The sequence below is a fragment of the Somniosus microcephalus genome, chromosome 4, assembly GCF_052327205.1.
Source record: "Somniosus microcephalus isolate GS21.2 chromosome 4, FLI_Smic_1.0, whole genome shotgun sequence".
Classification (NCBI taxonomy): domain Eukaryota; kingdom Metazoa; phylum Chordata; class Chondrichthyes; order Squaliformes; family Somniosidae; genus Somniosus; species Somniosus microcephalus.
In genome coordinates, this window is record NC_140990.1 from 334,072,633 (window position 1) to 334,098,716 (window position 26,084).

Sequence of the window (26,084 nt, forward strand, 5' to 3'; positions counted from 1 at the left end):
GAGCTGGGGCTGATAAGTGGCTAGTAACATTCGTGCCACACAAGTGCCAGGCAATGACTATCTCCAACAAGCGAGAGTCTAACCACTGCCCCTTGACATTCAATGGCATTACCATCGCTGAATCCCCCACCATCAACATCCTGGGGGGGTCACCATTGGCCAGAAATTTAACTGGACCAGCCACATAAATACTAAGGCTACAAGAGCAGGTCAGAGGCTGGGTATTCTGCGGCGAGTGTCTCACCTCCCGACTCCCCAAAGCCTTTCCACCATCTACAAGGCACAAGTCAGGAGTGTGATGGAATACTCTCCACTTGCCTGGATGAGTGCAGCTCCAGCAACACTCAAGAAGCTCGGCACCATCCAGGACAAAACAGCCCACTTGAATGTCACCTAATCCACCACCTTAAACATTCACTCCCTCCACCACCGACACACCGTGGCTGCACTGTGTACCATCTACAAGATGCACTGCAGCAACTCACCAAGGCTTCTTCGACAGCACCTCCCAAACCCGCGACCTCTACCACCTAGAAGGACAAGGGCAGCAGGCGCATGGGGACACCACCACTTCCAAGTTCCCCTCTTAATCACACATCATCCTGACTTGGAAATATATCGCCGTTCCTTCATCGTCAGTGGGTCAAAATCCTGGAACTCCCTCCCTAACAGCACTGTGGGAGCACCTTCACCACGCGGACTGCAGCGGTTCAAGGCGGCGGCTCACCACCACCTTCTCAAGGGCAACCAGAGACATGCAATAAATGCTGGCTTTGCCAGCGACGCCCCCATCCCGTGAACAAATTTTAAAAAAATGGAAATCAGATGGGAGAGTCGCCAGTTAAAAATCTCATTGAAGGCGAACTGGAGATGAAAGGAACAACTGATTGGCGTGTGCTGTGCTCCAATATTGAAATGGCAAATATCACTCTTGGCACTACTGTTAAGATTTTACATAATTTCTTAGACTTCGAGAAATGCCTTGTTGTCCCATCAGTCACGGGACGAATCGCACTCCCACTGCCACCTGTCTGGCGAAAAGTAATGGGCCTGGTCTGTGGACTAATATTAATTTGTAAGTTCCAAAGACCTTTTTGTAGCTTAAGGTTAATAATCAAAGCTGGTATACATTTTACAAATTCTACAAGCAAACTATTTTAAGCTGACAAGGGACTACGTGCCACTAGGAAGTATTGTTATCAAAGCTATCTCTCTGTTCAGATAACTGATCCGTGCAGATTAACAGCATTCTGATCAGCAGCGTTACACAGAGTCTGCTTGTTAAAATATAGTGTCCACCATCCCCCACACCGGCATAGGAGCAATGTTTAAACAGGCAGGCTCTGGACTGATTTCACAGCTGGCAGAGGCTGCTGAGAAGATCACTGGACGCGAGCAGGTGTACTGCCCTTGGCCTCTCACCTCTGTAGCAGTGGGAAGTCAAGCGAGCATTCTGGCCAGCTCGCTCAGGTCTGTGTTGGGTTCGGAGGCTGGCATCGCAGGTAAGTGCATGGGGTGGGGGGGGAATGAGAAGCTCCAAGTGAACAGATCGCAGCCAGTCCCTTCAAACTGCCACTGACCCAACTTTTCACAGCATCCTCGCCACGTTCTAGAACTGGCCAATTTCAAATACCAGTGTTCCGGCCTCAGTCTCAGTTGCAGCTGAAACCCTCATAGAATGATACAACACAGGAGGAGGCCATTTGGCCCATCGCACCAGTGCCGGCTCTTTGGTAGAGCTATCCAATTAATCCCAGTCCCCTGCTTTTTCCCCCCCATAGCCCTGTAAATGTTATCCTTTCAAGTATTTATCCAATTCTCTTTTGAATGTTACTATTGAATCTGCTTCCACCACTCTTTCAGGCCGTGCATTCCAGATCACAACAACTCGCTGTGTAAAAACATGTTTCCTCTTGTCGCCTCTGGTTCTTTTCCCAATCACCTTAAATCTGTGTCCTCTGGTTACCGACCCTTCATGCCACTGGAGGCAGTTTGTCATTATTTACTCTATCAAAACCCATCATGATTTTGAACACTTCTATCAAATCTCCTCTTAAGCTTCTCTGCTCTAAAAGAAAAAGACTTGCATTTGTATAGTGCCTTTCACGACCACCGGACGCCTCAAAGCGCTTTACAGCCAATGAAGTACTTTTGGAGTAACAACAGAAAATGCTGGGAAAACTCAGCAAGTCAGGCAACATCCGTGGAGAGAAATTTGAGTTGACGTTTCGGGTTTGACCCTTCTTCAAGGGTCAAACCCGAAACGTCAACTCAAATTTCTCTCCACGGATGTTGCCTGACTTGCTGAGTTTTCCCAGCATTTTCTGTTGTTATTTCGGATTTCCAACATCTGCAGTATTTTGCTAAAGTACTTTTGGAGTGTAGTCACTGTTGTAAACCCCAGCTTCTCCAGTCTCTCCACATAACTGAAGACCTCATCCCCGGTACCATTCTCGTAAATCTCTTCTGCACCCTTTCCACGGCCTTGGACATCCTTCCTAAAGTGCGGTGCCCAGAATTGAACACAATACTTCAGCTGAGGCCTAACCAGTGTTCTATAAAGGTTTAGCATGACTTCCTTGCTTTTGTTCTCTATTAATAAAGCCAAAGATCCCATATGCTTTTTTTTTTTTTTTTTTTAAAACTTGCCCTGCCACCTTCAAAGACTTGTGTACGTACACCCCCAGGTCTCGCTGTTTGGGCAACCCTTTAAAATACCATTTAGGCTCATCCATGCCTTTGTTGTCTCTAGAGTCGACTATTCCAATGCTCTCCCGGCCAGACTCTCAATCATTCACCCTCCGTAAACTTGAGCTTGTCAAAAACTCCTCTACCTGTATCCTAACTTGCACTCAGTCCTGTTCACTGACCTCCATTGGCTCCCAGTCCGGCAATGCCTCGATTTTAAAATTCTCATCCTGGTTTTCAAATCCCTCCATGGCCTCGCCCCTCCCTAGCTCTGTAACCTCCTCCAGCCCTACGTCCCTCTGAGATCTCTGCACTCCTCCAATTCTGGCCTCTTGCGTATCTCTGATTTTCATTGTTCCATAATTGGCAGACATGCCTTCCGCTGCCTGGGCCCTAAGCCCTGGAATTTCCTCTCTAACCAGTGCGTGGGCACATCTTCAAACGAACCATGCAACATTCCAAAGTTTCTAATCACCTTGAAACCACTCTACGAATGGGAAATCTCATTCCCAGCCTTGTGTGCCTTTGGATCAACACTTAAGCCAATTTGGAATCGTGTCTCATTCCCCCTCTCCCTCCCCCTCTCCCATTACTTGCAGTGAAGCCATTACAGGACGCTCCATGTAACTGATGTCATCAGAGCAGCATACTTGAGGTCCAAATTCCAGTAACCAAATTGACGGGATTACTTTGAACAAAAACAAGCTTACTCCCCTTAGCCATTCCTTTCCCTTTTGAACAACAGCTGTTGACCAATATCCTCCCAATACAACTATAATCCAAAGCAGCTTGATTTTCAAACATTTATGTCAGCATAAATGTGTTTAGACCTTTGCTGGGGTAAAACAAGTAGTGCTAGTTCAATGCTTTCTTTGTCATTTTCATTCTCTGCCCCACTCCCACCTCGGCCTCCTTCACTGTTCCAATGAAGCTCAACGTAAGCTCGAGGAACAGCACCTCATCTTTCAATTTGGTACTTTACACCTTACGGACTCAACAATGAGTTCAACAATTTCAGATCATAACCTCTGCCCCCATTTTTTCCCCCAGACAGCAGCTGTTGCTGACGATTCCAATATTCCCATTTCCACCTCCTCTAGACCCAACTTTTGTTTCTTTACTTGTCCCATTACCATCTCCTTTCGCCTTGTATCTTCATCCCTTTCGTCATTTAATGTCTCCTGCCATCCACCCTATCACAGACCTTCCCTTTTATTTGTTCCTCCCCTTCCCCTTCCCCCCCCGCCTCTGTACTTAAAACCTGTTACATCTCTAACCTTTTCCAGTTCTGACGAAAGGTCATCAACCTGAAACGTTAACTGCGTCTCGCTCTCCACAGATGCTGCCTAAACCCAGAGTGTTTCCAGCATTTCCTCTTTTTATTTCAGATTTCCAGCATCCACAGTAATTTGCTTTTGTATTTATAGAAGGGCATTTGTGATCTGGCACAAATGTAGAATGATTGTCACGTTTACAACAGTGACTGAACTTCAAAAATTACTTCATTGGCTGCAACACAGTTTGGGACGTGCCGAGGTCATAAAGGACGTTATATAAATGCAAGTTCTTTGTTTCTTATTATTAGCGGTTCATTTCCCATGGTGCTGCATGTGTTTTTTTTTTATAATTGCTGCAACATCTTGTGGTGTACAAGATTATTTGGATGCCAGAACAGGGAATGGTAGATAGATAGAGAGAGCCAGATTGTTCATGAAACGCCAGCATAAAACAGCATAAAGAAATGCAGTATTTGATACTGTTTGTATACAATCCACCCGTCATGGTGATGGCCACCCAACACCGCGTTGATGCATTGGTGGCCTCAGAGGAGGAAGTGAGCCATAGACTTAATGTGCCACGTGCTACCTATTTGTTTACGGAATATAATCCCATATGGATCTGGCAAATATGCACAGGAACAACTAAAAGACATTGAGCAGATGGGAACAATTATTTATTTGCGTAAATGACCGCCTGTGGCATTGTGTATGGAACAAAAAGGGAAATTCAAAACGCCTTGCAACCGCAGGTGGAACTAACAGCAAACGCTGCAGTGCTGGTGCCCTACATTAACATGGTGCGTGCTCCCTAAGCCTCAAAGGTTTCTTAAATATTTTAAAGTCCAAAAGGTTAAAAAACAAAACTTTTAATTTAAATGTCGACAAATTCATTTTTACTTTAAAAAAAATAACTCCTAATGGCATCTGTGACAACTTTAAACGTAGCAACTGTGGTCATAAGAGGTTGCAAATTTTGGAAGAGTTGAATAAAACGAGGTATTGCATTCATAGTTTTGCGTACAGCGCTGAGATGAAGACCAGTTAATTTGTTTTCGCGCCGTGGTCAAGGGATGAATGTTGGTCTAGTCACTGGGAGAACTCCCCATTCTTATTCAGACAATTCCAAGAGATTGTTTGTGTCCACCTCAAAAGGCAAATGGAAGCCTGAATTTAACCCCTCGGTGGAAAGACAGCACCTCTATGTACAGGAAACTTTCGTTTATCCGGAGGTTAAATGTCCGGAAAGCTCTATCTACCGGCAAAATTCAGGAGTCAGTTCAGATCATTTTTTTTTCTTTTCGTTGCTTCTTTTCTCCAGTCCTGGCTCTGCAAGCGTCTCTGTAGCTAAGCAACAGCTTCAGTTAGACGCTTGCAAGCTGCGCCAACTGTTTTGAAGCTGTTGCTAAGCAACAGGGTTTGTTGCTTCACACGGACCTCTGAGCTCCGTATGTTTTAACATTAGCGCTGGTTTCTACGGCAGTTTTGATCTAACGGCACCAGCTCGGTCCCGTTGGTGCCGGATACCAGAAAGTTTCCTGTATCCAGCATACCCCCAGTATCAAAATGGAGCATCAGCCTAGATTAGGAGCTCAAGTCATAGAATCACAGAAACTTGCAGCACAGAAGGAGGCCATTCGGCCAGTCGCTCCTGTGCTGGCTCTTTGAAAGAGCAGTTGTGCTTTGTCCCACACCCCCATTTTTTTGTCCGTAACCCTGTAAGTTCCTCCTCCGGTACCTGTCCAACTCCCTTTTAACATTATTCATGGAATCAGCTTCCACCACCTTTTCAGGTAGAGCATTCCAGATCCCGACAACTCTAAGTGAAAAGATTTCTCCTCCTTTCCCCTTTAGATATTTTGCCAATGATTTTAAATCTATGACCGACCTCTGGTTATTAACCCACTCGCCAAAGGGAGTAGTTCTACTCCATCTTAAATCCCTATAACCTTCGGACTCAGAAGCAAGAGTGGCAATTAGTTCATTTAACAGGTTATCAATTAGAACTTTTTTTTTTTGCTTTAATAGCTCAGATCAGCTGAAGTAAATGAGGACAGTTACTGTATTCCATCATTCACTGCAACAGGCTCAGGTTACAGATTGGCACAAATATGCAGGCGTGGGCCGCACAACTTGCCCACACTGGATACAGCAGTGTAGCAGGATTTCCACTCTCTGGTATTCATTACATGCACTTAACCGATAGAAAGACACGAACACAGAGGAATGCGCCAGTAAAATGAGAAAGGAACCTTTCATCCCGACCAAGCCACTTAATTGTTGTAGAGAGACATCGTGATCGGCAGGTAAAGTACGTGAAATATTTTTACAAAATAAAATGAGTAAGAATCAAAATGGTTGCAAATAAAAACACACAGAAAATTGGTGAAAAATTCAAATTACATGTAAAAGGGTCTGGAGGCAGAAATTTATAAATAATGATATTAAAAAGTTCTCTTTACTATTGATAAATCACAAATGTGCTGTGGTGATCAAGGCAGTGTATATTATTCCTGGCTGGTCCAGTAAATTACCCTGCCCGAGAGCATTCCAATACAGTGACATTACTATTTTAGCATAACAATCCAATATCAGGTTATCCATCATACTGTAGTAGGCTCAAAAGCATGGATTCTCTCTTCTTCCAAGCCTCAGATATTATGGGATGGACTGGGGGTGGGAAGGTTGTGGAAGTGTGGCTTGCGATGGCTCACCAAACAACTTCTCTTCCCTGCAGAGAAACAATTGGCTTCTGCTGTGCACCATCCCCTCTTCCTCTAGTGACCGGGCCAAGATCAGGCATTCTTTATGGAACAAATCATAGTTTTCTTTGGAACAGAGGAGGCTGAGGGGAGACCTACTTGTAGTGTATAAAATTATGAGGGGCCTAGATAGAGTGGATAGGAAGGACATATTTCCCTTAGCGAAGGGTCAATAACCAGGGGGCATAGATTTAAAATAATTGGTCAGAGGTTTAAAGGGGAGTTGAGGAGAAATGTTTTCACCCAGAGGGTGGTGGGGGTCTGGAACTCACTGCCTGAAAGGGTGGTAGAGGCAGAAACCCTCATCGCATTTAAAAAGTGCTTGGATATTCACTTGAAGTGCCGTAACCTACAGGGCTACGGACCAAGTGTTGGAAAGTGGGATTAGGGTGGATAGCTCTTTGGTCGGCCGGCACGGACAAGATGGGCTGAATGGCCTCTTCTGTGCTGTAAATTTCTAGTGTCCATCCTTTTAATAAACTGATGCAAACAGGAAAACACACAACTGTCCTTAAATCAACCTCGGTGACGTGTGAGACTTTGGAACAGAACTGGTTGTACATTCATCCATGGTGTACTATAATTACAGTTCGTGAGCAGGAACAAATTGTGTTCCCACATATTGCGATAGACTTTGACAAACCAGTGGAATTTTACTGCATAACCCAGATTTGCATATAAACACATTGTGATTTTTCACACACCTGTCTGCTGAGTCATACAGACATGGTGAAATGTTGTCATAGTGAGATGTATCATGTAGGGATGGGCTTGATGTGGACAACAGCCTGTTCCTGAAAGCCCATACGTTCTTGTGTACTGGCTTTGTTTCTTTCACACTCTACTATACGTAGCATTTTAGTCCTAAAAAGTAAACCTGAATGGGCGCATAGTGCTGATGCCAAAGTCTGTTGTAAATGTAGATTTATTTGTATGTGCACAGGGCTCAAGCAAACTCAAGGTTGGACTTGCTGTGATGGCTCCCACTCGGTGTGTCAACATTCACCATCCAAGCTCTGATATGAAGAGCAGCAAAGCACAGTAGGGCCACGGCTGTCTGTGTAACTGTACTCTGGGACAAGTCCACTGCACAGGCACACCTACTGACAAGGGAGGAAGAAATCCCAAATTATTTTTGGTATTCATTACATTCCTCCTGCTACCCATCATCACCTACCGCGCCCCCTCCCCACACCGTGCCCAAGGTCTCTGTAATTGGTTGTGGATCTGGTCCACCGTGAAAAAACAGGAGAGAGACACGGCTGCCAATGTTCCCTCTAAGCTATGTTGTCCGCAACCTTTTTAGTTCAATACGCGGTCCCTTTAAATTTCTACGCACATGCGGTATTTCAAATGGAAAAGCTTGTGAGCGGCCTGCGCACACGTGCAGCTTAGAGGGAATATCCAGCAAGCTCCCACAAACAGTAATGTGATAAGCGACCATATTATCTGTTTCTTAGTGATGTTGATTGAGGGATAAATATTGGCCAGGACACCGGAGATAACTACCGTGCTCTTCTTCAAAATAGTGCCATGGGACCTTTTACGTCCACCTGAGAAGGTAGGGCCTCAGTTTAACGTCTCATCCGAAAGCCGGCACCTCCGACAGTGCAGCGCTCCCTCAGCACTACACTGGAGTCTCAGCCTAGATTTTTGTGCTCAAGTCCCTGGAGTGGGACTTGAACCCCCAACCTTCTGACTCAAGAGGCGAGAGTGCTACTAAATAAACTGCACCAAGGGGAAAAATCAGATGAAGAATTGGAGCAGAGAGAAAACTACATGAGCAGAGAGAAAACCCAGTTCGGTGCGAGGTAAGACAGGGGCACACGTGGATCCGTGGACGGTGCAGTTCCAGGCGCTTTGGTAACCGAGTGCCAGCGATTGCAACAGCGGCGAGCCACAACTGTCAGCGGCTGGATTCGCAACACTTGCAGTAATAAAAAGAAACGCGAGTTCAGCCCAAACCCTGCCTTTAAACAGCTCGTAAAACACTTTGTAATACACACTGGCCCTAGTTATAAAAGTTAGGACGTTGTATACACTTTATACCGTTATCTTTGTCCCTCCACCCAGCCGGGGGAAGCCTGCAGAGTGCACATTAACGGGACGATGAATGCATTCCTGTTTAAAGATATAACAGTTAAACACAGACTCCTCCAGCAGTTGCACACTGAAATTAACCTCTGCTGGTTGCACCAAGTTGCTACAATTCACAAAGTATCCATTTGTCTCCCACTCCGGGTCCACGTTCCCTCCGGTTACTTTCAGAGTCACCTTAAACATCCCAAAGAGAAAACCGCTCAAGTCCCATACCATGGATCCAGGAGCAGACCGTCCTCTCCACTCGCACCCAGCGCCCGCCAACAAGCTTCTGCAAACTCAGGAGGCACCGCCCTGCTGACGACGTTCAGCTGCCTTCCCCCCCCGGGTTCTCTCCTGGTGCCTCCTACAGCCCTGGATGGTTCACCAGCAACCGTGTCAGGCCAAGAGCGTCTCCTTCGACAGAGTTTGCAGCCCGAACCCACCCCAGGCAAACTCTAACGCAAGAGATCATTTTATGCCTCTATCTAGCTAGTGATATGACAGTTAAAAAAGAAATGAGAATGTAGATACAAGTGCAGGATGCCTCTGGTTATATACTCTGCACAAACTGGAAGAGTTCCTTCCTTACACGGGATGCCAAGGGGGTCATTCAGCCTGACTGCCTGCCTCTCTTCCGCGGCCATGTTCGCGCCCGGGTGGCCCTGGAGAAGGAGCACGCGGTGTCCGCCGGCACGGTTGAGTACTTCCGCGACCGGTGGGCGCCGCGGGGACTGGAGTGCATAATAAATTCGGACAGCCAATTTTAATTTGATTTGTTAAGGTTTATTTAAAGTTTGATTAATTTACAGATTATTTGTTTTTGGCCCAATCAAAAGAGTACACGGGATGCCAAGGGGGTCATTCAGCCTGACTGCCTGCCTCTCTTCCGCGGCCATGTTCGCGCCCGGGTGGCCCTGGAGAAGGAGCACGCGGTGTCCGCCGGCACGGTTGAGTACTTCCACGACCGGTGGGCGCCGTGGGGACTGGAGTGCATTATCACCACCGGGAACCAAATTCTAATTTGATTTGTTAAGTTTTATTTGAAGTTTTATTAATTTACAGTCAATTTGTTTATGTACTTAATCAAAAGAGTACACGGGATGCCAAAGATGTTCTATTCCCCAGCACTGACACTGCTCAACTTAAATAAAATTTCCAAAACATAAATATTAACAGTTTTTAAAAGAGGAAGATGATACCCTTCAAAATGTCACAGTTGGGAAGGGTGGGGAATGTAAAGGCAATTCTGCCAAGACAGGTCTGACGTTCTGATCTCCTGAAGTTTGCTGGACTGCCTTTTTGGAAGGAATTAATAAGTTTTTCCTGAAATTGGCAACTTTCTTTTTTGTTGTCGAACCTGGGAGTTAGCGTTACTAGTGAGAAGGAGGGGGGTTGAAGTTGCACCATCCAGTGGATAGGAGAGCATCGATAGTTCTGACGGAATACAAACAGAAAATGCTGGAAACACTCGGCAGGTCAGGCACCATCTGTGGAGAGAGAGTTAACGTTTCAGGTCGATGTTCTTGTGGTAAACCACGTTCACTATCGTATCACTGTTAGTAGTTAGCACTGTTCACCACTGTTCGTTATAACTGTATCACTGACCACTATTGTATCACGGTACGAGGTCGCCTCTTGCCACACTGCTATACCTGGGATGACCACTGCCGACTCCGCCTTGGCTCCACCCACCAGGCCAGGTATAAAGGTGAGCGACTGGCTGGTATTCCTCCTGCTTGGATCGGATCACCCACGAGAGTGGGCTCTGTTATTTAGTCAATAAAAACCTTTAGTCACCTTCGTAACTCTTCGCCTTTTATTGGAGGAATTGATAGGTATATCAATTTTATTGACTAAATTTAATGATGTCCGACAACGAGTCACAACCGGCGGAGGAGCCACCAGCGCAGCTCCCAGGAGCACAGCCACACCAGCCAGCTTGGCTGCGAGCCCTCAGACCGCCGTACCTGGACCTGAACCCACGAGCAGCAAACTCAGCCGCAGACTTTAAACACTGGCTGGTCTGCTTCGAATCATACCTGAGAGAATCCAGCGTCCCTCAGGCATCCAAACTAAGTGTCCTGCAGGCACAACTGAGCCCGAGAGTATACACTCTCATCGAGGACATGACTACCTACGAGACCGCCATCAACCTGCTGAAACAGAAGTACCGGACCCCGGTAAACTACATGTACGCTAGGCACCTCCTAAGATCACGGCCGCAACAGCCAGGAGAATCAGTAGCCGAATTCTCACAGGCGCTATATGCACTCGCCAGGAACTGTGAGTTTAAATCGGTGTCAGCAGCCGAAAATACTGAAGATAATATCCGCGACGCATTCCTGAAAGGCCTACGGTCCGAGTACTCACGGCAAAGACTGCTGGAAGCTAAAGACCTCAGCATGGAAAAAGCTGAAGCCCTCGCTATCTCCCTGGAAGTGGCCCACCAAGATCAGGAAGCATTCACCAGGTACTGCTCGCGACCCTGGGACTCGGGCCCGACCCCTACCACAGCACCCTTCCCAGCGCCGCCCCCGGGACCTACCTCTGCGTCGGCGTCCCGGACCCGACCGGCCCCGCCACCCCCGGCACCGGCCCCGACATCGGGCATCCGCGATCGGGCCGCCGGCTGTTTTTTTTGTGGCCAGGAGAAGCACCCGAGGTCGCGCTGCCCAGCCAAGAACTCCATATGTAAAACCTGCCTGAAGAAAGGCCACTTCTCCAAGGCCTGCAGGAGCGGATCCTCAGAGGCCAGCAGTGCCGCATGCGAACTATGGGGGCGGCCATCTTCGTTTAGGGCAACTGAGGCCAGCATCCCCACACATGAGTCATGGGGGCGGCCATCTTTGTTTAGGGCAACTGAGGCCAGCATCCCCACACATGAGTCATGGGGGCGGCCATCTTTGTTTAGGGCAACTGAGGCCAGCATCCCCACACATGAGTCATGGGGGCGGCCATCTTTGATTAAGGCAACCGACCCCAATAGTGCCTCATGGGGCCCTACCTCGTGGGAGATGCCATTTTACTCACCACGCCCGACCGCCTCGCCCGCAGATGACAACGACTCGCTCAGCTACACACTAGCTTCCGTCACCCTGGACCAAGCCCGCCCGCACCATCTGTCCAAGTCAATGATGGACATCAAAGTGAACGGCCACGCCACGACCTGCCTGTTCGACAGCGGAAGCACGGAGAGCTTCATCCACCCAGACACGGTGAGCCACTACTCCCTCTCTGTCCTACCAACGCGCAGCCGAATCTCGATGGCATCGAGGTCCCACGCCACGGACATCAGCGGCTACTGTGTCGTGACCCTGTCGGTTAAGGGCACGGAGTATAAAAACTTTAAACTCCTCGTCCTCCCCCATCTCTGCGCTGCCGTCCTACTAGGGCTGGACTTCCAATCCCACCTCCAAAGCGTAACCCTAGCATACGGTGGACCCCTCCCCCCACTCACAGTCAACAACCAGCAAACGTTAAACCGCCCACCGCGTAACACCTGCAGCCTCTCCACCCTCAAGGTCCCGCCACCCTCTCTGTTTGCTAACCTTACCCCTGACTGCAAACCCGTCGCTACCAAAAGCAGGCGGTATAGCGCCGGGGACAGAGCCTTCATTAGCTCTGAGGTGCGGCGCCTCCTGAAAGAGGGCATTATCGAGGGGAGCAGCAGCCCCTGGCGTGCCCAGGTCGTAGTCGTAAAGACCGGCGATAAAAACCGCCTGGTCATCGACTACAGCCAGACCATAAACAGATATACCCAGCTGGACGCATACCCCCTCCCCCGCATATCTGACATGGTCAATCAGATTGCACAGTATAAAGTATTCTCGACCATCGACCTGAAGTCGGCCTACCACCAACTCCCTATCCACCCTGAGGACCGCCAGTATACCGCCTTCGAGGCGAATGGGCGCCTATACCACTTCCTTAGGGTCCCCTTCGGTGTCACTAATGGGGTCTCGGTCTTCCAAAGGGAGATGGACCAGATGGTTGACCAGAACGAACTGCAGGCTACATTCCCCTACCTAGATAACGTCACTATCTGCGGCCGCGACCGGCAGGAACATGACGCGAATCTGGAGAAATTCCTCCGTACGGCCCAACGGCTGAACCTCACCTACAATAAGGAGAAATGCGTGTTTAACACCACGCGCCTTGCCATCCTCGGCTGCGTAGTGGAGAACGGAATCATCGGCCCCGACCCAGAAAGAATGCGCCCCCTCATGCAGCTACCCCTCCCCCACTGCCCTAAAGCACTTAGGAGAACCCTGGGGCTTTTCGCCTACTATGCCCAATGGGTACCCAATTACGCGGACAAAGCCAGACCCCTCCTGAAAGCCACTTCCTTCCCCCTCACGGAGGAGGCGTGCGCGGCCTTCTCCCTCATTAAGGGAGACATAGCCAAGGCCACGATGCACGCAGTGGACGAGTCCATCCCCTTTCAGGTGGAGAGCGACGCATCCGACTTCGCCTTAGCCGCCACCCTAAACCAGGAGGGGAGGCCAGTGGCCTTCTTCTCAAGGACCCTACAGGGCCCCGAGATCCGACATTCGTCGGTCGAGAAAGAGGCCCAGGCGATCGTGGAGGCAGTACGGCGCTGGAGGCACTACCTGGCAGGCAAACGATTTACCCTCCTCACCGACCAGCGTTCGGTGGCTTTCATGTTTAATAACAAGCTGAAGGGCAAAATCAAGAATGACAAGATTTTGAGATGGAGAATCGAGCTCTCCACCTACGATTATGAGATCTTGTACCGGCCAGGCAAGCTGAACGAATCCCCTGATGCCCTTTCACGAATGACATGCGCCAGCGCGCATATCGATAGGCTTCAGACCCTCCACGACCAGCTCTGCCACCCCGGAGTCACCAGACTCTACCATTTCATTAAGGCCCGCAACCTGACCTACTCCATCGAGGAGGTCAGGACCATGACCAGGAACTGCCAGACCTGTGCGGAGTGCAAACCGCACTTCTATAGGCCGGACCGAGCAAGCCTGATCAAGGCCACCCGCCCCTTCGAGCGCCTGAGCATCGACTTTAAGGGGCCCCTCCCGTCCTCTGACCGTAATGTGTACTTCCTCAACATCGTTGATGAGTACTCCCGTTTCCCCTTTGCCTTCCCCTGCCCCGACATGACCAGTAGCACGGTCATTAAGTGCCTGAATGCCCTCTTCGCCTTGTTCGGGTTCCCGAACTATATACACAGCGACCGGGGCTCCTCCTTCATGAGCGAGGAACTCCGGCAATTCCTCCTAGAGAGAGGTATTGCAGCAAGCAGGACCACCAGCTACAACCCCAGAGGTAACGGTCAGGTGGAAAGAGAGAACGCGACGGTATGGAAGGCCGTCCTCTTAGCCTTAAAGTCTAAGGGCCTCCCAACCTCCCGCTGGCAAGAAGTCCTCCCGACAGCGCTGCACTCCATCCGGTCATTACTTTGCACGGCCACTAACACCACCCCCCATGAACGAATGTTCGTTTTCCCCAGGAAGTCGACTACGGGAACCACTCTACCAACCTGGCTGACCGCCCCGGGGCCGGTCTGGCTGCGGAAACACGTGAGGACCCATAAAACGGACCCCCTGGTCGAGAGGGTGAACCTCCTGCACGCCAACCCCCAGTACGCCTACGTGGCGTACCCAGACGGGCGGGAGGACACTGTCTCCCTACGAGACCTCGCACCCTCAGCCGATCCGGAAACACCGCCACCACCCCCCCCAACCTCAGTCCAGGTAGACGGCATGCCGGAACCCCACGAGCCCTCGCCGACCACGCAAACACCAGCATCAACACCGGATAAGGCACCAGCACCGGATAAGGCAACACCACCGCTGCGGCGATCGGAGAGGCTTACGAAGCCTCCGGACAGACTGACCTACCAGAATTGGTAGTACACTTCACCCCGCCGGACTTAATTCTAAACAAGGGGTGAATGTGGTAAACCACGTTCACTATCGTATCACTGTTAGTAGTTAGCACTGTTCACCACTGTTCGTTATAACTGTATCACTGACCACTATTGTATCACGGTACGAGGTCGCCTCTTGCCACACTGCTATACCTGGGATGACCACTGCCGACTCCGCCTTGGCTCCACCCACCAGGCCAGGTATAAAGGTGAGCGACTGGCTGGTATTCCTCCTGCTTGGATCGGATCACCCACGAGAGTGGGCTCTGTTATTTAGTCAATAAAAACCTTTAGTCACCTTCGTAACTCTTCGCCTTTTATTGGAGGAATTGATAGGTATATCAGTTCTTTCATCAAAACTGGAAAATGTTCGATGTAACAGGTTTTAAGCAAGTGCAGAGTCAGGGAAAGGTGGGGGTGAGAGGAAAGAACAAAAGGGAAGGTCTGTGATTGGGTGGATGGCAGGAGTGATTAAATGACAAAAGGGATGATGGTGCAAGGTGAAAGGAGATGGTAATGGGACAAGTAAAGGAACAAAAGGTGGACCCATTGACTTGAAACGTTAACTCTTTTTTTCTCTCCACAGATACTACCTGACCTGCTGAGTATTTACAGCATTTTCTGTTTTAATTTCAGATTTCCAGCATCCGCAGTATTTTGCTTTTGTAATAGTTCTGACGGTCTTTTCTCTCTCTCTTCATAGAAACATAGAAGATAGGAGCAGGAGGAGGCCATTCAGCCCCTCGAGCCTGCTCCGCCATTCAATGCGATCATGGCTGATCATCCACATTCAGTACCCTGTCCCTGCCTTCTCCCCATATCCCTTGATCCCTTTAGCCTTAAGAAATATATCCAACTCCTTCTTGAATATATTTAATGAATTGGCCTCTACTGCCCTCTGTGGTAGAGAATTCCACAGGTTCACCACTCTCTGGGTGAAGAAATTTCTCCTCATCTCTGTCCTAAATGGCTTACCCCTTATCTCTAGACTGTGATCCCTTGTTCTGGACTCCCCGGCCATCGGGAACAGCCTTCCTGCATCCAGTCTGTCCAGTCCTGCTGGAATTTTATAAGTTTCAATGAGATCCCCTCTCATTCTTCTAAACTCCAGCAAATATAAGTCCAATCGACCCAATCACTCTTCATACGTCATTCCTGCCATCCCAGGTAGCAGTCTGGTGAATATTCGCTGCACTCCCTCCATGGCAAGAACATCCTTCCTCAGATAAGGCGACCAAAACTGCACACAATACTCAAGGTGTGGTCTCACCAAGGCCCTGTACAACTGCAGCAAGACATCCTTGCTCCTGTACTCAAATCCTCTCTCTATGAAGGCCAACATGCCATTTGCCTTCTTAACCGCCTGCTGCACCTGCATGCTTACCTTCAGCGAATGGTGCACAAGGACACCCAGGTCTCGTTGCACTTCCCCTTCTCCCAATCTATTGCCATTCAGATAAAAATCTGCCTTCCTGCTTTTGCCACCAAAGTGGATAACCTCGCATTTATCCACATTATACTGCCTCTGCCATGCATCTGCCCAATCACCCAACCTGTCCAAATCATACTGGAGTTTCTCGGCATCCTCCTCACAGCACACACACCCACCCAGCTTTGTGTCGTCTGCAAACTTGGAGATATTACATCTAGTTCCCTTGTCTAGATCATTAATATATACATTGTGGTTAGCTGGGGCCCTAGCACTGATCCCTGCGGTACCCCACTAGTCACTGCCTGCCACTCAGAGAAAGACCCGTTTAGTCCAACTCTTTGCTTCCTGTCTGCCAACCAGTTCTCTATCCAATCAGTACCTTACCCCCCAATCCCATGTGCTTTAACTTTACACGCTAATCTCTTATGCGGGACCTTATCGAAAGCCTTCTGAAAGTCCAAATACACCACATCCACTGTGTGGTAAACCACTGTTATACCTGTCTGTATGTGTATGTGTATTCCACTAGGTACAGGTCTGGACATGCCTCGGCTGACTCCTCCCACTATTCCAGGTATATAAGTGACTACCTCCCAGTCCCTTAGTATTCTGGACGGGTCGACCACTCGAGACTAGACCTTCATTCTTTAGTTAATAAAAGCCTGGTTGTTACTCGCTTAACCTCAGTCTTTTGAGTAATTGATGGCGCATCAATTTTATTAACTAAATTTTTTATAATGGAGAAGATCCTCACACCAGCATGCCTGGACCTGGACAGTCGGGAAGTGGACGCTTCCACCAAGTTTGCTCACTGGCTCATGTGCTTCGAGGCATTCCTGACTGCCTCCACTGCGGTCGTAACGGATGCGAACAAACTGTCTGTCCTGATCTCCAAGGTGAACCACCGAGTGTACTCAGTCATCCGGGACGCGACCTCGTACACAGCCGCCCTCCAGCTCCTCAAGACCCAGTACACGCGCCCTGTGAACGAAGTTTATGCCAGGCACCTCCTGGGGAGTCGCAAGCAACAATCTGGGGAATCGACTGAGGAATACCTCCAAGCACTGTCCGTGCTTGGCCGGGCCTGTGGGTGTAAGGCGGTAACGCCCACTAAGTACACAGAGGAACTGATCCGGGATGCCTTTGTAGCGGGCCACAGGTCCAACTACACCCGACAGCGACTGCTGGAGCAGAGTGACCTCACCCTCGACAAAGCCTCCGAAATCGCACTAACGCTGGACGCAGCCTACCGGGGCATGGATGCCTACTCTTCTACACCGTGGACGCCGCGGGGAACGACAACCTGGGACACGGTAGGACAGCCCCATAGCACCGTGCCACCCCAGCCACAGCCCAACAACGGCCCAACCACCGCAGCAGTGTCCCAAAGCCAGACAGCAGTATCCCAAGGCCAGAAATGCTACTTCTGTGGCCAGGCCAAACACCCCAGAGCGCGCTGCCCGGCGAAGAATGCGACCTGCTCAGGCTGCGGGAAAAAGGGACACTATGCTAGCGTCTGCAAGGCCAAAGCCACCCCGAACGCCAGCAGCGCCGCGTGTGGGCCATGCGAGCCGCCATCTTGGGCCCCCAACAGCGCCGCGTGTGGGCCGTGCGGGCCGCCATCTTGGGCCTCTCCAGCCATGTGCGAACCACCGCAGCAGCAGCCATCTTGGACGACTCCAGCCACATGGGAATCATGGACGCCGCCATCTTGGACACCAGCTGGGACGCAGCAGGCAGCCAACCCCCCCCCATCTGATACCCGCAGCGACACACCGACCCCTACGCTGGCCTCTGTTACGCTGGACCAAACGAGACCGCACCAACTAGCTCGGTCCAAAATGGACGTTAAGGTAAACGGCCATGCAATAAACTGCCTTTTTGACTCCGGGAGCACAGAGAGCTTCATCCACCCCGACACGGTGCGGCGTTGCTCTCTCCCAGTCCTGCCTGCGCACCAGCGGATTTCTATGGCCGCCGAGTCCCAGTCAGCGGACATTGGCGGCTACTGCGTGGTGACACTAGTAGTAGACGGGACTGTGTTCAATAATTTTAAACTCCTGGTCCTGCCCCAACTTTGCGCTGCCGTTCTACTGGGGTTGGATTTCCAGTGCCACCTCAAAAGCGTTACGATGGCGTACGGTGGCCCCCTCCCCCCACTCACAGTCCGCAGCCAGCAGCCTCCAAATTGCCCGCCGCGCACCAGATGCAACCTCTCCACACTCAGAGTCCCACCCCCCCCACTGTTTGCTAACCTCACCCCCGACTGTAAGCCCATCGCCACAAAGAGCAGGCGATACAGTGCCGGGGACAGGGTTTTCATCAAAACCGAAGTGGAGCGACTCCTGAAGGAGGGGATTATTGAGGGCAGCTCCAGCCCCTGGCGAGCCCAGGTTGTGGTCGTTAAGACCGGCGAGAAACAACGCCTGGTCATCGACTACAGCCAAACAATAAACCGCTACACCCTGCTGGACGCCTACCCACTCCCCCGCATAGCTGACATGGTCAACCAGATCGCGCAGTACCGCGTCTTTTCGACCATTGACCTGAAATCAGCGTACCACCAGCTCCCCATCCGCCCCGAAGACCGCCAGTATACTGCTTTTGAGGCAAACAGCCGCCTCTATCACTTCCTTAGGGTTCCCTTTGGAGTTACCAACGGGGTCTCCGTCTTCCAAAGGGAGATGGACCGGATGGTCGATCAAAACGCGCTGCAGGCCACTTTCCCTTACCTAGACAATGTGACCATCTGCGGCCATGACTTGCAGGACCATGACGCAAACCTCGAGAAATTCCTCCGCACCGCCCAACTCCTGAACCTGACATATAACAAGGAGAAGTGCATATTCCGCACAGACCGCCTCGCCATCCTTGGCTGTGTTGTGGAACACGGGGTCATCGGTCCCGACCCGGACCGGATGCGTCCCCTTATGGAACTCCCACTGCCCCACTGCCTAAAAGCTCTGAAGAGGTGCCTAGGGTTTTTTTCCTACTACGCCTAGTGGGTCCCCTACTATGCAGACAAAGCCCGTCCGCTGATCAAATCCACCTCTTTTCCCCTGATGGCAGAGGCCCGCTCGGCCTTCCACCGTATCAAGGAGGACATTGCCAAAGCCACCATGCACGCAGTGGACGAATCCATCCCCTTCCAGGTGGAAAGCGATGCGTCCGACTTCGCTCTGGCCGCCACCCTTAATCAGGCGGGGAGACCTGTGGCATTCTTCTCACGAACCCTCCAGGGCCCGGAGACCAGACACTCCGCGGTCGAGAAGGAGGCCCAGGCTATTGTGGAGGCTGTGCGTCATTGGAGGCACTACCTGGCCGGAAAACTATTTACCCTGCTCACTGACCAGCGTTCAGTTGCTTTTATGTTCAACAACAAGCAGAGGGGCAAAATCAAAAATGACAAGATCTTGAGGTGGAGAATCGAACTTTCCACCTACAATTACGAGATCTTATACCGGCCTGGGAAGCTCAATGAACCCCCAGATGCCCTATCGCGTGGCACCTGCACCAGCGCGCAGATCGATAGGCTGAGGGCCCTCCACAATGACCTCTGCCACCCAGGGGTCACCAGGTTCTTCCACTTCATCAAGGCCCGCAACCTGCCTTACTCCGTTGAGGAGGTCAGGACCATGACCAAGAACTGCCAAGTCTGCGCTGAGTGCAAACCGCACTTTTATAGATCAGACAGAGCCCACCTGATAAAAGCCACTCGCCCTTTCGAACGCCTGAGCGTCGATTTTAAAGGGCATCTCCCCTCCTCCGACCGCAATGTGTACTTCTTCAACATCATTGACGAGTACTCCCGTTTCCCATTCGCTATCCCCTGCCCGGACATGACCAGTGCCACGGTCATTAAATGTCTGAACAGCCTCTTCACCCTGTTCGGTTTCCCCAGCTATATCCATAGCGACCGGGGCTCATCGTTTATGAGCGACGAACTCCGCCAGTACCTGCTCGCTAGGGGTATAGCCACAAGCAGGACTACCAGTTACAACCCCCGGGGGAACGGACAGGTGGAAAGAGAGAATGCAACAGTTTGGAAGGCCGCCCTATTAGCCTTAAAGTCTAGGGGCCTTCCGACCTCCCGCTGGCAGGAGGTGCTCCCCGATGCGCTCCACTCGATTCGGTCACTGCTCTGCACTGCCACCAATGCCACCCCTCACGAGAAAATGTTTGTCTTCCCAAGGAAGTCCACATCGGGGACAGCGTTACCGCCATGGCTGACGTCCCCAGGGCCGGTACTACTGAGAAGACACGTGAGGACCAATAAAATGGACCCCCTGGTCGAGGGGGTCGACCTCCTCCACGCCAACCCCCAGTACGCTTACATTGCGTACCCGGACGGGCGGGAGGACACAGTCTCCATACGAGACCTCGCACCCTCGGGGACCGCTGTAACCCACTACCCATTACCACCCCCCACCACGACACCCTCGGGGACTGCTGTAACCCACTACCCATTACCACCCCCCCCCCACGACCCGATATCCAACCCCAGCAGCCGGCTCGCCTTGGACCGTCACCCACGAGGACTACACTCCAGTGCCCCAGCCTACACGGGACACGACGCTGGAAGCTCCACCACCCCTGCCGTCGCCACGTCGATCACAGCGGCAGACAAGACCTCCGGAGAGACTCCAATACACTAACTTTTAAATACACTTCACCCCGCCGGACTCATTTTTAAACAAGGGGTGAATGTGGTCAACCACTGTTATACCTGTCTGTATGTGTATGTGTATTCCACTAGGTACAGGTCTGGACATGCCTCGGCTGACTCCTCCCACTATTCCAGGTATATAAGTGACTACCTCCCAGTCCCTTAGTATTCTGGACGGGTCGACCACTCGAGACTAGACCTTCATTCTTTAGTTAATAAAAGCCTGGTTGTTACTCGCTCAACCTCAGTCTCTTGAGTAATTGATGGCGCATCACACTGGTTCTCCCTTATCTATTCTACCAGTTACATTCTCAAAAAATTCCAGTAGATTAGTCGAGCAAGATTTACCTTTTGTAAACCCATGTTGACTTTGTCCGATCCTGTCACTGTTTTCCAAGTGCTCTGCTATTACATCTTTTATAATGGACTCTAGCATTTACCCCACTACCGATGTCAGGCTTACCGGTCTATAATTCCCCATTTTCCCTCTACCACCTTTTTTGAATAGTGGGGTAACATTATTTACCCTCCAATCCATGGGAACTGTTCCAGAGTCTATAGAATTTTGGAAGATGACCAGCAATGCATCTACTATTTCTAGGGCCACTTCCTTAAGTACCCTAGGATGTAGATTATCAGGCCCTGGGGATTTATCGGCCTTCAATCCCGTCAATTTCCCTAACACCATTTCCCTACAAATACCGATTTCATTCAGTTCCTCCCTCACATTAGACCCTATGTTCCCTGACATCTCTGGGAGGTTATTTGTGTCCTCCTTTGTGAAGACAGAACCAAAGTATGTATTTAATTGGTCTGCCATTTCTTTGTTCCCCATTATAAATTCCCCTGATTCTGACTGCAAGGGACCTCCGCTTGACTTCACCAATCTCTTTCTCTTCACATATCTATAGAAGCTTTTACAGTCAGTTTTTATGTTCCCTGAAAGCTTACTCTCATACTCTATTTTCCCCCTCTTAATTAATCCCTTTGTCCTCCTTTCCTGAATCCTAAACTGCTCCCAATCCTCAGGTTTGTTGCTTTTTCTGGCTAATTTATATGTCCCCTCCTTGGATCTTATGCTATCCCTAATTTCCCTTGTTAGCCACGGTTGAGTCACCTTTTGGTGGTTCCAACACCATCATCAAGTTTGCGGATGATACCACGGTAGTAGGCCAGATCACCAACAACGATGAGTCAGCCTACAGGGAGGAGGTCCAGTATCTCGTGAAGTGGTGTGCCGATAACAACCTGGCCCTTAACATCAAGAAAACCAAAGAAATCATTGTGGACTTCAGGAAGTCTAAAGGCGGTAGTCACACCCCCATCCACATCAATGGGGCTGTGGTGGAAAGGGTGGACAGCTTTAAGTTCCTCGGAGTCCACATCACGGAAGACCTCTCCTGGTCCCTCAATACCTCCTCTCTGGTGAAGAAGGCCCAGCAGCGCCTATATTTCCTAAGGAGGCTGAAGGGATGTAACCTGTCACCCCTGATCCTCTCTAACTTTTACCGCTGCACAATAGAGAGCATCCTGACAAACTGTATCACAGTATGGTATGGCAGCTGTAGCTACTATGACCGGAAAGCCCTGCAGCGGGTAGTCAAAACTGCCCAACGCATTATCGGCACCCGGCTACCGACCATAGAGCACATATACCAGAAACGCTGCCTACGGAGGTCACGGTCCATCATCAAAGACCCTACCCACCCCAGCCACAGTCTGTTCACCCTCCTGCCATCTGGGAGACGCTACAGATGCATTCGCACCCGAATGACCAGATTTAGGAACAGCTTCTTTCCCAGGGCTGTCATCTTACTGAACTCCACAAATAAACTCTAAAGCCTGCACATCTGCCAATGCACTTTATTATGGTTATGTTTATGTTAATGTATTACAAGACAAATGTATGTGGAATGTTTAAATGTCTTAATCTAAATGTACACTCTTGGGAGCCGCAAGCCTACATTTCGTTGTACTGCACTTGTGCACTAACAATGACAATAAAAGTTGATTTGATTTTGATTTTTTGTTTTATTTTTATGCCAAACAGGGATGAACAAATTCTGTAGTTCATCCATGCGATCTTTAAATGTTTGCCATTGCCTATCCACCATCAACCCTTTATGTAACGTTCCCCAATCCATCCTAGCCAACTCGGCCTCATACCATCATAGTTTCCTTTATTTAAATTCAGGACCCCAGTCTCCAAGTCAAATACTTCACTTTCCATCTTAATGAAGAATTCTATCATATTATGATCGCTCCGCCGCAAGGGCCTCGCACAACAAGATTGCTAATTAATTAATTCTCATTACATATTACCCAGTCTAAGATGGCCTGATCCCTAGTTGGTTCCTTGACATATTGGTCCAAGAAACCATCCCGTATACACTCCAGGAATTCCTCCTCCACAGTATTGTTACTAATTTGGTTAGCCCAATCAATATGTAGATTAAAGTCACCCATGATAACTGCTGTGCCCTTATTGCACGCGTCTCTAATTTCCCATTTAATGCCATCCCCAACCTCAGCATTACTGTTTGAGGGTCTGTATACAACTCCCACTAACGTTTTCGGCCCCTTGGTATTTCTCAGCTCTACCCATACAGATTCCACATCATTAGAGCTAATATCCTTCCTTACTATTGTGTTAATCTCCTCTTTAACCAGCAATGCTACACCACCTGCTTTTCCTTTTTGCCTGTCTTTCCTGAATATTGACTACCCCTGGATGTTGAATTCCCAGCCTTGGTCACCCTGGAGCCATGTCTCCGTAATCCCAATTATATCATATCCGTTTACATCTATTTGCGCAGCTAATTCATCCACCTTATTATGAATGGGATAATTACTAGTCCTAGCCCCTTTAGGGCTACCCCGGATCAGGCGTATTCCTCAGACACTCACTTTCAACTAAAGTTTGAGGTAGCTGAATCCTAAAGACACTTAATTGGGTCTAAAGGTCTGGACTATCTCTCCCTAAAGCAAAGGAACAACCTGAAAATGTTACCGTCCTCCAGATAGCACTTTTAATAAGTTTAGCTAGACTGTAACATTCCGGATATTATGAGGGTCTGGAAAACACCCCCAGAATTCTGCAACTCCTCAGCAAATAGTGTACAGAAATTGAGTTTGCGAGTTTGATACAGAAGTCTTATGTGAGACAATTCTAAAAATATATAGATTTATTAAAGAACCGACATATAATTTACAGTTGGTGAGTCAATCGCAACATTAACAGTTCCAAAAAGAGAAAGCTTACAATCTTATTATCAGAGAACCTTACTTTCAAATCTTAACTTCGCTAGTTTTACAGTTCTTAAAGTTCTATTCAGGATATCCACCAAAATCAAATACCTTTGATCCCCAAGGTACAAAGAGTTGGAGACTTACAGAGCCACCTCTGAAGCCGAGAATCACTTTGCCCCTTTAAAGCGAGTCTACTATCCCATTTGAGAGTTCAATATTTATACCCTTTTCCAGTGGTATTTCCTTTAAGGTTTTCTGCTGATGTAAGCTAATTATCTCTAATCATGTTTCTGATGACCCCTGCAATTCTTACAGTCACCTCAGCTGGTAGCATTACAGAATTATGTCTCTTCTCTAGGTGTTCTAAGTTTGCCATAAAAAAACAGTGTTATGGCAGGTGTGTTTTTTACTTGATGTCATTTTTACAAAGGCAGATGTTTCTTACTTTTATGTGCTTCTTTACGAAGTGTAAATTAGAACACCTTGTCCAGGGTGAACCATTGTTTCATTCTGAAAGGTTCAGCCTACTGGGGCCTTTAACCTTCTGTTTCAATAAGGTTATTGATTCAGTGTCAACAACTATCTTATCTCTATAGCCAGAATGCTTTCACAGCTTTTTCATCGTTAGGTTTCTAGATTTCCAAATCCAGTTTGTCATGTTTTAATAAGGCCAGATTTCTTTCATAGAATGGTGTATTTTTCTGAATAGGTTATATGGCTCATTTCTTCACATTCATACATTCATATGACTCCTGCCAAGATGTGCTTGCTGTCACCCGATCACAGGTGCAGTGCAGCTGTGAAGTCTGTGGCTTAGAGCATCTGACCTCGTGGCTAATGGAGAAAAATTCAGCAAAATGAGGGGCCTCTTGGGAAAAATGGGGGGGAATATTTAGCTTTTAAAAAGTCAACTGTTGGTCATATACTGCTTCTTCTGAGTTTTTAAAGCTAAATATCTAAAGCAATCACATCAGGTGCTTAACACAATGAAAATGTAAATTGTAATATAATTTGTAAAGTGCAACATTTTTATTTAACTCATTCTAGAAAAAATACAGTATTTTATAAAGTCTAATATTACACCCCAGATACAATGTCAAGCTGTAGCCAATGAAAGCAAAGTTTAAGATTTTAAAAATAAGAAAGTGACCAATAACAAAATACATTCAAACACATAACAATGTATTAGATTTTATTTCTACATAAAATGTTTCTGACCTATCAATATATCAAAGAAAGGCTTGCATTTCTATAGCGCTTTTCACGACCTCAGGATGTCCCAAAATGCTTTACAGCCAATGAAGTACTTTTGAAGTGCAGCCACTGTTGTAATGTAGGAAACGCAGCAGCCAATTTGCGCACAGCAAGCTCCCGCAAACAGCAACATGATAATGACCAGATCATCTGTTTTTGTTATGTTGGCTGAGGGATAAATATTGGCCAGGACACCGAGGATAACTTCCCTGCTCTTCTTCAAATAGTGCCATGGGATCTTTTACGTCCACCTGAGGGGGCAGACGGGGCCTCGGTTTAATGTCTCATCCGAAAGACAGCACCTCTGACAGTGCAGCACTCCCTCAGTATTGCCCTGGAGTATCAGCCTAGATTTTTTGTGCTCAAGTCTCTGGAGTGGGACTTGAACGCACAACCTTCTGACTCAGAAGTGACATATTATGTAAGTGTATTTTTATATTTGCACTTTTAATATTCATTTTCCAGCATTTGCCAGAAGTAACTAATTCTACAGTACAATTTTCATCTCTTTTACTTGAAAGTAATATATTTTTCATTGTCTAGACATTGTATTGTTACTCTAACAGCAGAAGACTAAGGGTAAACTTCATTAGTGAAATAACGTTGTAAAAAGTACATAACTACCAAGAAGAAAACTAAAACACGTCACACTTAAACAGCGTTAAATTGCTGTGCTAGTCAACCAAAGATCTTCTTCGTCCTATCCTATCCCACGATCTTGTAAATGCTGTAATGGGAAGATGGTAAGGTTGGTAGTTTGGAAGGATGA

General features: G+C 48.7%; 1 protein-coding gene across 1 annotated transcript in view; it reads right to left on the reverse strand.

Annotated features, from left to right (window-relative positions):
- klhdc3l (kelch domain containing 3-like) overlaps positions 1–9,359 on the reverse strand; it is a 64,880-nt gene extending 55,521 nt beyond the window's left edge. The window contains exon 1 of the mRNA XM_085986878.1: positions 9,041–9,359. The gene's annotated coding sequence lies outside the window, so the exon portion shown is untranslated. The remainder of the gene's footprint in view (positions 1–9,040) is intronic.
- Positions 9,360–26,084: the final 16,725 nt, after the last annotated feature.